This window comes from Ischnura elegans, chromosome 13, assembly GCF_921293095.1.
Source record: "Ischnura elegans chromosome 13, ioIscEleg1.1, whole genome shotgun sequence".
Classification (NCBI taxonomy): domain Eukaryota; kingdom Metazoa; phylum Arthropoda; class Insecta; order Odonata; family Coenagrionidae; genus Ischnura; species Ischnura elegans.
Genome location: NC_060258.1, coordinates 2,668,610 through 2,683,516, shown reverse-complemented (window position 1 = coordinate 2,683,516; position 14,907 = coordinate 2,668,610). Strand labels below are relative to the sequence as shown.

The following is a 14,907-nucleotide window of genomic DNA, read 5'->3' as shown; positions in this document are numbered from 1 at the left end:
CCGGCCCTTATTTTTCAGAATTGCGAAAAGTTATGTTTTCCAAGTCTCAAAATGAGATTTACATTCACGTGTTAAAATTTTGTTACTTTAAAATAACGGCAACCCGTCCCCAAGGGCCCTAAGTACTGAAGACCCTTAATTGAGTTTTTTGGAGCAAAAAAGTGCTATTTCTCTGTAAAACGTAAAAGTAAAGACCTTTGGTGCCGATTTTCTATTTGGTTTGACCTGTCTCTAAGCGTTTAGGAGATATCGTCCGTCGTAATGCAATCCACCCCCCACGGCGCCACCCCGCACCGCAGTGCCGCTGAAGTACGGCCCGCACCACTTACTAAGCTCAATTAAGGGTCCTCAGTACTTAGGGCCCTTGGGGCACAGGTTGCCGTTATTTTAAAGTAACCAAATTTTAACATGTGAATATAAACCTCATTTCGATCATTTTGAGATTAGGAAAACATAACTTTTCGCAATTCTGAAAAACAAGGGCCGGCCTACTGTTCATCATTGCTGTTTTTTCATTCAAACCGTGCATCACCAAAGAGTTCTCCGAATCCTCAAACACTGCTCCATTATCTACTCCTATGCCTGTCCCTCCAACCTTAAAATTCTTGAACATTAATTCCGTCTCTCTCTCTCTCGCTCTACCAGAGATCACTCTATTACAGACCCCCTACCTTTTTCAACACACTTTCGACCACTCACCCTTCCCTGGATATTTCAGTTCCCATCAGATGATTCAAGAGGCAGCTTCGGAAAGCCATCTTCTGTATCTCTGTTTTATCCTACTTGTAATTTATATTTGTGAAAGCTGAAGATTTTAAGTTTTCTATTCAATGTAAAAGCTCTGTTGGCTGTTTTTGAATAATATAATAATAAATGTAAAATATTCTTTTTGAGATCCGACTTTTACTACACTAAAAAAGATATACATTGTCTTACATGTAAGCTGAACTTATTTTCTCTCATGCAAACTGAAAGTTCGACTAGAAGTCTCCATTAAGTTTCTGGGCGATATGAATTGTTTGCTGTGGTGTGCTTGTTAAAAAATGACATGATAATGAAATTAAACTTTTATCAATTTTGGTGCCTCAAAATGTCTAAAATTCATGTCTACCAAGAAATATTCGTAACCAGAAAAAAAAGTTTTATTTAAAAATATGCAGACGTCAATTGCAACAAAAAGTACAGAGTGATATTTCACTAGTCAATTAAGCCAGGTGTCAAGGAAAAAGCGTTCCCTCACTGCTAAATTTGCCATGACGTCACTGAGTTTTTGTGCCATTCAATAGAAGTTTGGTGAGTCCAGCGATCCGTTTCTCATTGCTCTCAAATACTTAAACATTCGCAACAAGCATCATCATTCAAAGAGAGAATGGAGAAGCATTGAGTCCATAAAGGTGGACAGTCCGCGATATCTTATCTCCTCCTCACATTGACTCTGCCTTCACCTGCCTTTTATCACTTACAAGGAAATAATTCACAACATAACTGCATAGACCTTTTTATAGAATTGACGAAAAAATATCATCACTATTGGAATTAATATGGAAAATTGGCTCAGCTAATGGATATAAGATGACGTGTTTTCTTGGGATTCCACCATTACTATCGGCGATAATTTAAGAAACAAACCCAGTGGTCACCTACATACTCATTATAGTACGGGGAGTGAAGGACCCAAAAATAATACTAGGGTCGTTCAATAGTTCCTCAGAATCTCCGATAAACCGCTCTCTTAGTATCAAAATTAATGTTAACCAGAAATATGCACTCATGAATAGTCAGCTGTAAAATTTTCAGATGTATCCATCCCATAAGAAATACAGACATAAACTAAATGATCTTAGATCATGTTGCTTTTTTATTCACTTACTTTCACATTTCTTAAACATTAAGATGAATTCCTTCTTTTGTCCCGGCAAAAATTTCTCACACAAAGACTCCAAATACATTTCAACCTGTGATAACGAGTTTTTGCTCTAGCTCTTCATTTCTCTTCTTTGTGCAGAGGAATTTCACTCTGTTTCTGTATATTCTTCAATCTATGCATTGTATTCAGATTCATTGGAGCCATTAGGTGTTTCCGAGCCTTGGAATACTTCTGGGTCCATTTGGGAAACACCATTTCCAGGGACTGAGAGCTGGCCTAGAACTGCAATGCACAAAAAAAAGGAATGTATTGGTATTAAAAATGTGTAAGAATAACCCGATGAGTGTTTTTTTTATGGATAAAATTAGCCATAAAATGTAGGAAAACGATGCGTAGGTATGGTGACAGCAGTAAGCATACTTACATCAATCTTCCAAGCTTAAAGTTATTCTATTGGTATTTTGCTCTCCGATGAGCCAGGATGGCTCTTTTCAAAGAGTGGTCATCCGTATTTTGAGAGACAGTTCTCGTGCCCACTGCCTGCTCACCTTCCATAGTGAACAGAGCCACCCAACATAAATTCTCTGGGACATTCTCTTCTTGTGAGGAAACCATTTTTCTCAATGCATCTCTTTCGACCCCAAAGAGAAGATCATGTCCACGACCACCCAATGCAATCAGGAGTCCACTTATCCATCTGCATCTCACGAGTCTGCATACATCTGTTAGCCTCTTCTCATATGCACATGTTTCCTTCAATTTATTAACCAAGGATGTCATACTGATCTGTTTCCGTGAGAGCGCATGATCCTTAGCTTTTCAAGCGGAAATACCATGTCACCATGCCACAGTAATCCATTGTCAGTGGTGAAGCAGATATGTCACAGAAATTTTTCATGAACATATACATGTTATTTTTGGAGGCAACATTGACGTCCCTGGAAAGAAGTAGTATTTCTTTGGTAAACCATTTTTTACATTTCCACAGGTGAAATATGCTCTTTGAATGTATCATCTAAAGCATTACATTGATTCCGTTCACTTGGGACTTATACTGCCTGTGACTGGCCTATTATTTGTTCCTATCCCCTTATCTTCTTACCTCGACCTCCTTCCTCAGCCCTTACGATGCCGAGATTGGAATCCCTCCTTACCTCACTTCCCCGAAACACCGTGCAGACAAAATATCCCATAGGGGACCATTTCATTAGTGCTACGTGAAAAATGTCTCCTGAACTACCCTCCTAGTAAACATACCAAAAGACTTAAGGAGAGCAATAACAGCAGCTTTTTCCTCATGTTAATTGCGTTTGTAAGTGGCCTACATGTGTGATAATCATACACCATAGTGATAGAGCCCTGGAAGACTATTCTCTAACTCGAAACGTGGTGGCATTCTGGCAATGAGCTGCTTAATTACGCTACTAGCTCCCACTTGTATTCCCTAACGCAGAAGCACCGGCGAAAGAGCTAGCAGAAGCTACCGGTGGCTTATGTGGCTCTGACCTGTAATCTCTTTGGGATGTGGAGCTACTACTTCCCTGGCTTCAAACTAGATACTATGGTAGAAGAAATTCCACGAAGGGTAGCTTCACAAAGCACACCCTTGGGACTCCGCGCTTCCTAGAATTCCTAAGAAACCACCGTGAGCCAAGTGGTGCATGTTACTAATCTTATGTTCTATCCCATCAGTATTTTTCTTGGAACAACTTGCGATGGATTGGTAAACAAGAAAGTTGCTGATTATTTTTGCTGTTGTCCGTAAATATTTTCTTGGATAAGGTCACGCATGCCGCTTAAATTATTTTTAAGCCTTTAATTATTGTATTCTTAACAAAGTAGTGGGAATGAGTGATAAATTTCTTGTCTAAACATGTATGTTTCGGAGTGAACTACCAATCATGTTAACTAGTTGATTTCATCACTTGGAGAAGAATTATGTTGCTTCTAATCATTTTATTTCACGTGAAGTCTTATTTTGCATTAAGTCATTACTGAAGTGGAGACAAAACTCGCATTCAGTGATTATTATATATGTTGCGATAAACACTTTTGTAGTGGCGGTACAAATTGATGCATTGAAGTGATTACCAATGCCAATATATCCACTGCTAAGAGATGGATGTCTTATTTTTGCAATTGTCTATGCATTTATGGTAAACTTTCCCGTGCATTTTCAGCAATGATATTTGTTTTGAAGTAATGTTGTGAAGAGAGTTTAGAGCTGCATAGATGCAGACCATCGATGAGAAGGCAATTATTATTTTGTATTGCAATGTAAGGTGTTTTATGACAGATATTAATAACTTTCTTGCTCCATCAATGAATGAATGCATTCATGATCTCATTCTGCTTTCATTTGAGTGTTTTAGCCTAATATGCCCATTTAATTTCAGTGCCGGTTGTCAGGGTGGTGTATTTGTTTTGAATTTTGAAAAAGTGTAACCATGGGCATTCATTAAGTCCACACATGAAGTAATTACAAGAATAATGATAGTACATGACATTAATATTGAGAGAAGGAACAACGTAGGTTGGTTTATTATTGTGATGGTCAAGTTATAATGAAATGTCCTCACTTGCAATAGTGCAGGGTTGGCTGTTGGCGTGCAATACTGATTCATAAAACCTTTTAAAAATTGAATTAGCCATTGTGAGAATGGCATGACAGAGTTTTGTGTAAATATTGTTTGAAGTATATTGTGAGTCTAAAATGAAATAAATAAAAACATTAAATAAATGGTAAGTGATAAAAATTAAATAAAATGAAATTGAAAAAATAATACTACTTATCATATACACCTGTAATTGCGAAATTCTTTCGCAGTGCAAGAAGGAACAATCTCTGCTCAGAAACTGATGGTAATCAACATTTTTGTAGCAAAAAGTGACACATTAGTGAAAAATTCTCAGGCATTAGAACGACAATTTCCTTGCTTTGGTTTTATGTCTTTGTAGTAACTTGTATTTTCACTTCACGATAATTACATAACCTAGTGGTTATGATTAACATTAGTGACATAAACTGCTCCATCGATCGAAACTATTGAATTGATACGTATGCCATATAGCCTAATACACTTATTTTTATGTATTTCTATAACAATGAAGATAAAGGCACTCAGCTTTTCATAATTTTTTAGTTTGGTAATTTGAACTACAAGAAATGGCCAGCCAGGAGTGACATTATGATTTTCCTGCAGATAACACAATGAAATGAGCCAGTTCATTGGTTCTAAAAGTAAAAACTGAGTTCACGTGAAATATTTCTCATATTCCATATACCGTTTGAGAAAGCTGCCAGCAATTTTTGGTCTGAGGTAGCCACCCCCACTTAGGGAATACGGTAGGTAGCCAATAGTGGTAGCTAGTTCGAAGTTACCAGAATGGGAGCTTTGAGTTAGTGAATAGACCCCCTGAACCATGCAGGGCCATTCTGCTAAATGAGACCATTCTATACACTGGGGCCATACATGAGGCTGGCCGTAAGTTTTGCATGGACTGACCCAAAATTTTGGCCTACACCGATTCCACTCTCAAGAGGCCATATCGTATGGCCCGGCAAGAGTTCTTAACACCCTTTCTGCAGGCGAGTATGAAAATTATAATTACTACAATAAGTTCTTTTAACTTTTTTTGAACACTAGTCATTTTCTGAGAAGGAAGTTTATTCCAACCTGGAGAAAGAATTAATGGGTTGTACGCTGACTGCGGGAAAAACATTTTTCAATGTCTGGCCATTGCTCAACTACCAACACCAGTCGCTCAAAATTTTTATTGCTATCTGGGTAGAGCCAAAGTGACTTTCCCTCAATGCAGGGATTGCTAAAGCAGCTTAACTATCCCCGGCCTTCCCTCACGGCCTCCCACAATTTTCTTTCTCACACTCATTTTGTTTTGTTTCCTTCCCGCTCCATGCTATGAACGCATTTGGGCACCACGACAAGTGCCCCAATGTCGGCCCATCCTTTGGTAAGAAAGACAGAAGGGTTTGACTGGATTTTAAGGGTCCATTCCTTACGAGACACTTGGCCATTCTAAAGGTAAGAGTATTTCTTGGTTCTATCCCGCACAGGGTGTTAGCTAAAATCAAGTAATCCCACAGCTAAGGGGTTAAACACCAGTCATTTTTTGAGACGGAAGTTTGTTCCAACCTGGAGAAACAATTATTTCTATGGTTCCTAACTGAAATGGACTCTTATTAAAGGGTAAATTTGGCATTTCTTTAAACACTGTTCTGGTGGTAGATGCTGGAGAACTTCAAAAAAGTGAGGAGCGAAAGTCACTTTACCAGAAGAAATTTGCACCGTACAACAATTGTAATATTCGTGAGTTGTACATATAATGAATAGACTTAGAACGCGATATCCCCTTATAGTTCTAACCCCCTTCCTCTCCTTCCAGTGGTGTAACTATTGCATCATGGTGCAATGCAGCTAATGCACTAAATCTCAAGATGAAATTGAAACTCATTGAAAGTTTGATTTATCAATTTTATTATCAGAGGCTTAAGTTTAGGTAACTATAAAATTATAATATCAATATGAAATTATAATTTCTTTCGTTGATTTCTGGACGGCATTTGCCCTTTATGCATCAACTCATGGCAGCTATTTTAGAATGATATAATGCAAGTAAAAGTAAATGTAAAAATTCTAACAATTATAATGGCCACGTTCACGTCAACAAATCAACAAGATTGATTTCATTTCCTCGGAATTTTTGCAATTTCGTGTCATGAGGATCTCATCAACAAAGTGTTCCTAAATGCGATGAATAACCACATAAAATCATAAATATAGAGTGAGCGAGCAATAATGGCATAGACGTGGATGATGTACGCTTCGTAATTCAGAATCAAACTGCTGGTGCTCTGCATTCACTCAAATCCATTGAATGTCAACAAGTTAACGAGCAAACGCCCTTTGAATGTAAACGAATTCCATTTCCAATTGGTTTTTCATTTGGGTTGATGATTCACAAATCACAAGGTAAGTGTTTGCGGCCTGAATCAAGAAAACCCATGTTTTTATCATGGTCAGCTTACCAAATTTTTTTCTGAGAAAGAAAACCAAGGTACAACAGTAATAAAAGGGAGTGAATTAAATATCCTTACCATATTTTTTTGAAATTGGCTCATTTTAACCTCTTTTGAAATTGAAAAAAGCCTTTCAAAGAGGTCTAATAAATTTTTTCCATTGCGCCATCCTGCAATGTTTTATTTTGTCTCCATCCCACTTTCTTCAGCAAATCATGTACCAATGATTCTAAAGTATTTATTTTTTTATTTTAATGGGCTCCTGATTCCGCTGAATTATGTGCAGTGTTCTCATTACAGAAGTCACTCCTAGTACCTAAAAGATTAGTTAAGTAAATAGATCAGTAGCTCTCACAAATAATAATACTAAATATTCATTTTAAATATGTGCTGTTGACCACGGAACCATGCTAATCACTGAATGAACCACTAAATACTTTTTCAAAGAAAGGGAATAAAATAATTTTAAATTGCTAAGCATATTTACCTTTGAAACAAAATTTAATTTCAACGCATACAAATACCCCTGAAACATAAATAAACTTGAATCATATGCACTTAGTTGACAGTCCACAGCCTCATAGCCATACTGCCCTTGATAGCAGCACGACCCATCATTTCTCTGATGTCCCAATTCTAATCCCACACATCTAATCAAGATGGCCAATTGAAATATTGAAAGAACGTATTAGCCTCTGTGGGTATCTTACTGTAAAGGAATGTTCCCTCACTTTCTCGTGCATAGAGCTCATCGGAAGAAGATGCAGGTATTGGGGGCAAAGTCCTCCTCCTCTGGATCTTTTTACTGTCAGTTTCGGCTGGCATAATTCTCTTACAACAAGGTCAATGCATTGGTTTCGATGGCTAACTTTGTTGAAAAATGAAGAAAATTCATTGCTAAAGAATGAGAACTCATCTCTGGAAGCTAAGGAGGAAAGTTTGGAGGCTAAAATAAAGGAACTAGAAGAAACTCTTCAGGATGGAATGGATGGATGTGGAATTTTCTTCTCTAACTGATACCCAGACCAATTTAGAAGGAGAACTGAATGATAAAAACCAAATTATTGCTAGAATGGAGATTGAAAATCTACAAGATGAAGTCTTAGATGGCATAACCCTCTCTTCATCAACAGTGTCCTCACTGTAAGGGATATATCTTTGTGCCCCTCCTCATCTCCCCTTTCTCCCTGACTCGGCCACTGCATTTGAACAGAGTACTCTGCTTCCTTTAATTTTGTTTTCCCCTGTTGAAGCAATCTGGAATGAAGAGTAGAGAGACACCATTCACTTAATAGATACTTAAGAAATTTTTCTGGTCATGAAAGCTTTCATAGGTATGTGCTCCAACATTGGAACATTGAAACAATAATTGTTTTGCTTCATAACCACTGGCATGCGGTCTGGGAGGCCACGATAATTCAATGTTCAGAGAATGTTGCAAAGCCATTTTTCTTGCTTAGTTTTATATGATTATAACTGCTTAGCTATTCATGAACTTAGATTTGATTTTATGCATCAACTATACCAATCAATTATTCAGTAAAAATATTTATTTTCCACAAAATATAAAACTTGATGTCTACAACACTAAATAACATCGTATTTAATAATCAACCTTTCCTCATGTTTAAAAATTTAGGCGTCAATATTAAATTAAAATTGCTAATTAATTGGAAACAATTGTACTTATTTTGTTCATTCCTTTTCTCAATGTATTCTCCCGGAGTGGTGAGTGGTCTCAAAGACCATTAATGGAATGTAGCCGGATATTTACAGATATAAAAAACAAAAATGTTAGTTTTCGAGACGGTGATATCTGTAGCATGAAAATATGAAGATAACAGGAATAAATGACATACAAAATAGTTATTTTGAAAGCGTTCATTATTTAAAAAATGCAGATGTCTGCATCAGCCAATGGTTAAGGGTTAAAAATCCATCAAAATAAAAAGGCCAAAAATAATGAGCTCATTAGCCCTGACAAATGTTGGCCTCTGATTGAGACTGTCTGGAGCGCCCAAAAGCTATTTTGTACATGCAAACATTGCGATACGACTACTTCTTGATGAATAAAAAAATGGAGATTTCGTTTTAATTAGTTTTGGAAAAGCTTTCAGAAAGTTCGTAAACTTGGGAATAAGAACGAACTATACCATAGCAAAATTTTTTTATGGATGAAACACAAGAAATATTAGCTATCCATTCTTGACATACATTACATTCAAACTTTGTTCATCCATTATATTTTTTTTAAATTTTGCTCTTGACAGGCATGCTTTTTCATACAAGGCAGTCACAAAATAATGAATAATTCAAGGAAAAGCATAGATTAAATGCATTCGCAACTACATACCTACTTACCGAATACGTTACGCAATCTGGTTGGAATGGGTAATCGCTCCTTCCTTGACGTGCCTATCTCCAGCACATAAGAGGCAATCCTGAAACATAAAATAAATTACTTCTGTTTGTGCTCCCACTGTTTCTTTTTTTTAGTTACTTCAGTAGACTGCAGTTGAGGCCTCTGCAGGAGAAGGAGGGGGGAGGAAGGCAACCCCTCCAGCCCCTGAAGTAGTTAGACCGAAGGGAGGCGATAGGTAGTCACGCAGTGTCGGGATTTTTGGGAGCCAGACTTCATCGTCTGGCTTTGCCATCTTCACAGTTGGCGAGAGCCTGAGTATTATCAATTGGTTCTACTGCCTACATTTTTTTTCATTCATCACCCTGTCCTTCAGCATATCCTCCTCTGAAACTCGCAGATGCACAGGTTTAAGATACAGCAAGTAGTAAGTTGTCCGTCCCCACCTACTCTGAGAGACTCAATACTAAACAGGAGAAAGTGGTTTTAGCATGCTTAAGAATAGGCCAATGCTTATTAACCCATTCATACCTCTTCACCGAAGAGAGAATACAGCCCCAATGCTTAAATTGTGTTTGTCCACCAACAGTGCAACATATCCTGATGGACTGTGCGAGATATCGGACTGCACGGGTGAATCACAAGCTCGGAGATAACCTAGCTGAGGTATTAGGAGACACTCCTGAAAACATTTCCCGACTGATAGCATTCCTACACTCAATTCGACTTTTCAATAAAATATAAAAAATATAAATGACACCTCTTGTAAATTATTGACACATTAATTTAAGAACGGGCCTATTCCCCTCCATCAATTCCAGTCAGTGAGTGGTGCAAAATGGCCTTAGCCACCGACGCACCCTCTAAAAGAAACACTACCACTAATTATTCCTACCCTCAACCTAGCACCCCTACCATTGAGAGTGTGGGCGGTATTTACCCACACTGGCACCCAGCATATTGCCCAACACCACTTAGGACTCCTGGATAAGATATTACCTTGTATTTAAGTTAATACGGTTAATTTTTGTAAATAGCTTTACTGAGATGTATCCCCTCTAGAATGTGAAACACTTTCACATTAAATAGTAATTTATAATCAAAGTCAACAATATTTGCATTAATTAAAGTAACTTTGCCATTTGAATAAGTAACAACTACTTATAATTTGTACTTTTAGCACTTATCACAGTTAGTAAGAAAAAACTAGTCAAAATAGAGACATTTTCAGGATTTTTAAACAATTATTAAATTAAAAATGCACTTGCCAAACAATTATATATACAATATGTCTTGCAATTTAGAGAAAAAAATTAGAAACCAATGTAGAATAAAGACATATTTAACATTCCAGTTTCATCATTAATATTACCACATTATGGACATCATACAAATGATGTTTCCCCTTAACACATTTAGCCCGAAAGTAAAATTTTAACTTTGCTCAGATCCAAAAAATTTTTCAAGCGAAGCCTGCCGCCATCTATAAATGACGCTAGGACACAAAGTGGTGGAATAATATGGCCATCTTTGATGTTTATTGGACGTCTATAACTTGATTAAAAAATTGACACTGTCAACAGAAAAAAGGCATGGTCAACATTCCCGTTAAAATATTAATATTACCACATTATAGACAAAACAAAATTAATGTTTCCCCTCAATTTCCACAATGGCCATTTCTGATGTTTCTAAAATGTCTATGACTTGATAAAAAAGTTATTTGAAAATTAAAATCAACTTATTTAGAAATAATTTAAATGCTATACTGCACACACAAGTTTTGAAATAAAAGCCAAGGTGCTGATGCCAGTTTTCACAGGGTCCTACATGAATTATAGATGAATGGCCCGGAGGTGGAATTTTAATTTAAATTGCGTGGATTTGAATGACCCATGACAGGCTTCACCTACATGGCACCTCAACAGTCACCATAATGAATGAACCGCCTCAGCCCTTACGATGCCGAGATTGGAATCCCTCCTTACCTCACTTCCCTGAAACACTGTGCCGACAAAATATCCTAGAGGGGACCATTTCAATAGTGCTACGTGATAAATGTCTCCTGAACTACCCTCCCAGTAAACATACCAAAAGATTTAAGGAGAGCAATAACAGCAGCTTTTTTCTCATGTAAATTGCATTTGTAAGTGGCCTACTTGTATTCATGCAGGAAGGCCTTCAGAAGACAATGAGAAGCGGTGGCATTATTATTCTGCCTAGGCTTGCAGCAGTTAAAATTCATTAGTTACAAGCACCAAATGAACAAAATGAATGCACAGAAATACACCATAGTGATAGAGCCCTGGAAGACTATTCTCTAACTACTTAGAAACAATAATTGTTTTGCTTCATAACCAGTGGCATGCAGTCCGGGAGACCACAATAATTCAATATTCAGCAAATGTTGCAAAGCCATTTTCCCTGCTTAGTTTTATGATTATAACTACTTCGCTATTCATGATCTTTTATTTGATTTTATGGATCAACTATATGGGTCAATTCTTTGGTAAGAATAGTTCTTTGGAAGAATATATTTTTGTGGCTAGTGCTAAAATATATTTTTAAATCAAGGCTACTTTGCTGATTGAAAGAATAGCATATATAGGAATGTGTGACTGGATTTGAAAATATTTCGCTAGGAAAGTTGTTTCAAGACGAAATCAATGATTGAGGCAATGCTCAATCAAAGGTATCTTTCATCAGTGCTACAGCAGGTTTTTAACACTTGTCACATTGTCATGCCTCATTAATTCACACAATGCCAAAGGATAAGCAAACATCAGCATGAATTGACGTGAGAAGAATGCTGTAGGTTAGAATGGAGCAAAACCGACAGGGCGGATCAAACCGGCCCTTTTAAATCACCTGGTAGTTGTTGCTTTTGAAGCATCAACATTATAAAGTAGTTGAAGTGGCTGCCATTACCAGCAGATGGAGCTCTTCTTCCTTTTTGTAGAGGCCACCGTTCTGTTTCTGTGAATATTTCAAATATTAGACAGTTTTATTAAGGATTTTTATTAGTTATTATTTCTGAACGATTTAAGTTTGTTTTGGATCTGGCAGCTTATATGCTGATTTGACTTGCCAACAGTAAGTTAATATGATAACTTAGTGCTTTTAGTTGTGTTTTAAGCCCGTGTAGCCGAATAATTGATTATGGATACACGATATTATGGATTACTTTTATTGGCACATTTTTTGTGCTGTGTGTCGAGGGGCAAAACCGTCACGGGAGAGTGGGGCAGGACCGACAGAGGTTGGATAATCTAAAGGCCGGTTTACGCAATGCATTAGTATGAACAGGCTATTGTCTAAATGTATGAACGTGAGAATGAACCCCAAAATGCACCATTAACCACCCAACTTGCACGAATGCATTCACAGAAAATAGAACCTGTTCTAATTTGGTTCACGCATTCATACATGTTCCGTTCCGGTCCTCAAAAATCATTCACGAAAACAGACATTAACTTGTACGTATTAATGCATCGTGTAAACAGGCCTTTACAGATAGGGATGATTGTGATGAAGGAGACGAGTAGGCTTGCAAATTTTTCAATGAGTGGTATTCAAGTTCCAAGAATACAGTGGACTGGATACAATGTTTGAACTGCAAAGAGTGAGCTGAGAGTCATGTTCAAATTGTGAAGAAGATGACAATTTCTATGTGATTGCTGTACACAAGTTAATATCCAGCCTCACATATAGCTAATTTACTATTTCATGTTTAGAAATATCACACCTTTTTAAAGTGTGTTTATAAAATTAATCTTTCAAAATTGTACAATAAAGGTTTTGTAAATGCAATTTCAATGGGTGTCTATTTTGCCCCATCTTTGAGGCAAAATCTCCACTTTGTCAATGTTTGAAAAAAAATCATAAATACATGGAATTACTATCATAAAATGCATTTCCATTAATATGCTACACCCTATATGCATAAATATTACTGTTAACCACATTTAAAAGAATACTAGCCACAGCGGGTCAAGTTTTAAATGAAAAAATGTTTACCCGTCCGTTTTGACCCACTTTCCCCTGCTTAATAGGAACATACAACAAAAAATGGACAGAGGAAACAGTAATGTAGCTGGTTCGAGAGTATTAAATAATTCTACAGAAAAATTCTATGCCGGAAAAAATAAATTTCATGTTATTATATCCAAGATGAATCAACTGTTATTCTCTATCTAATTTCAATTTGATAACTAATGCAACACTTTTGAAGTTCCTACCGGTTATGTTTTCAAACATCATATTCTACTACTCACAGGAACTGATTTATTTAGTTTGGAAAAGTATATCACTACATGAATGTAATCACTTTTTTCCTTACAATTATCACATTTGAGCCCACAAATTAGTTGGAATTCATTGAGGTTTTCCAGAGGCTGGCAGAGAATTATAAGATGACGAATTAATTAACCATATCTAACAAATAATATCACCAAATTGGTATTGGTTTGTTAAGTCTGGCATTTAATGTTCAAGGAAAGTCTACGATTTATAGGATACTAGTTCACTGATAGAAAGGGATACTAACATAGTGAACACACGAAATCAATTATACTTCAGGTTGTAATCACTTTGCCATAAGATGCATGAACGTGCAAAACAGTTTATGGATCATGTATGATTTGCTATGCACACGAAGAAGGAAATCGAAATAGTTGAAAAACTGTTTGGATGGTTCAGTTCGAGTAGCTGTGATGAAAATGAGTTCCTTCAAAACTCAAGGGAAGTAGCAATTACCACTCAATCCTCTGTCATCATGTGGATACGTCACAAACATCGATTCCACAATGATAAATCAATGAAGTTTATGAAATTAGTATTCTCAAATTCAGGTAGGTAACCTACGATGCATTAAAGAGTGACCATTTTTCTCACCAAGTTTATGAAAAATGTTCAGCCTCAACTATAATTACATCTCTTTCAAATTCCAGACAAAAAATTGTTTCTAATGGATCCGATATACCCTTCTTTCGAAGACTCGAGGAATTTCTTTGTTCCATTAACAACACTGACACCTTTAATACACCAGAATTAAACAATAACATAAGAAACCACGTACCTCAATTCGAACCAAGCCCGAAATCATTTGTCCAAGCAAATATTCATGCCTTTCGCTCACATAAAAAATTTCGACGGGGTCATCACATTTGTGCAATCAAAGCCTGCGTAGTCAATGAAATAAACTATTTGACAAATTGACTAATGCTTGACCTTGACCATGAACTTGTGACGAAGCAGTTCCCTCCTCCGATCTTTAGTGACCATACATACATCTGGCCGACTTCCGGGACGATTATGCAGAATCACTCGGCTTGTGACGTCACTTTTAGGAATCCAGGTGTTTTCCCAAGTTTTAATCCCTGTAAAAAAACTAATCAATTTCCCGATCAGCAAACTCATACATAATTACTGAAATGGCATCTAAGATACTATGACTTTAGCATCTTGCCTCTTGGTTTTAGCTAAAGGTGAACAAAATTACTATTGTTTTCAAACCGAGGGTAACACTATTTGAAGGCTTGTTATAATATGAGTTCCTTAAAGTACATTTATTGACGTCATTATATAATGAAATATGGCTCTTGAAATAAATTATTATTTCTTATTTCTTACATCGTGTTCTTA

The 14,907-nt window shown here is 36.7% G+C and overlaps 2 long non-coding RNA genes across 2 annotated transcripts; both read right to left on the bottom strand.

Moving 5' to 3' along the window:
• Window positions 1–1,838: 1,838 nt before the first annotated feature.
• Window positions 1,839–4,594, bottom strand: LOC124170260. Its single transcript, XR_006867395.1, has 2 exons — window positions 2,292–4,594; window positions 1,839–2,149 (listed from the first exon to the last, which is right to left on the bottom strand). It is a non-coding gene; the product is annotated as an uncharacterized LOC124170260 (long non-coding RNA).
• A 916-nt stretch (window positions 4,595–5,510) lies between these two features.
• LOC124170252 lies at window positions 5,511–14,528 on the bottom strand. The gene is made up of 5 exons (XR_006867380.1): window positions 14,342–14,528; window positions 12,133–12,240; window positions 9,267–9,346; window positions 7,393–8,162; window positions 5,511–7,221 (listed from the first exon to the last, which is right to left on the bottom strand). It is a non-coding gene; the product is annotated as an uncharacterized LOC124170252 (long non-coding RNA).
• Window positions 14,529–14,907: the final 379 nt, after the last annotated feature.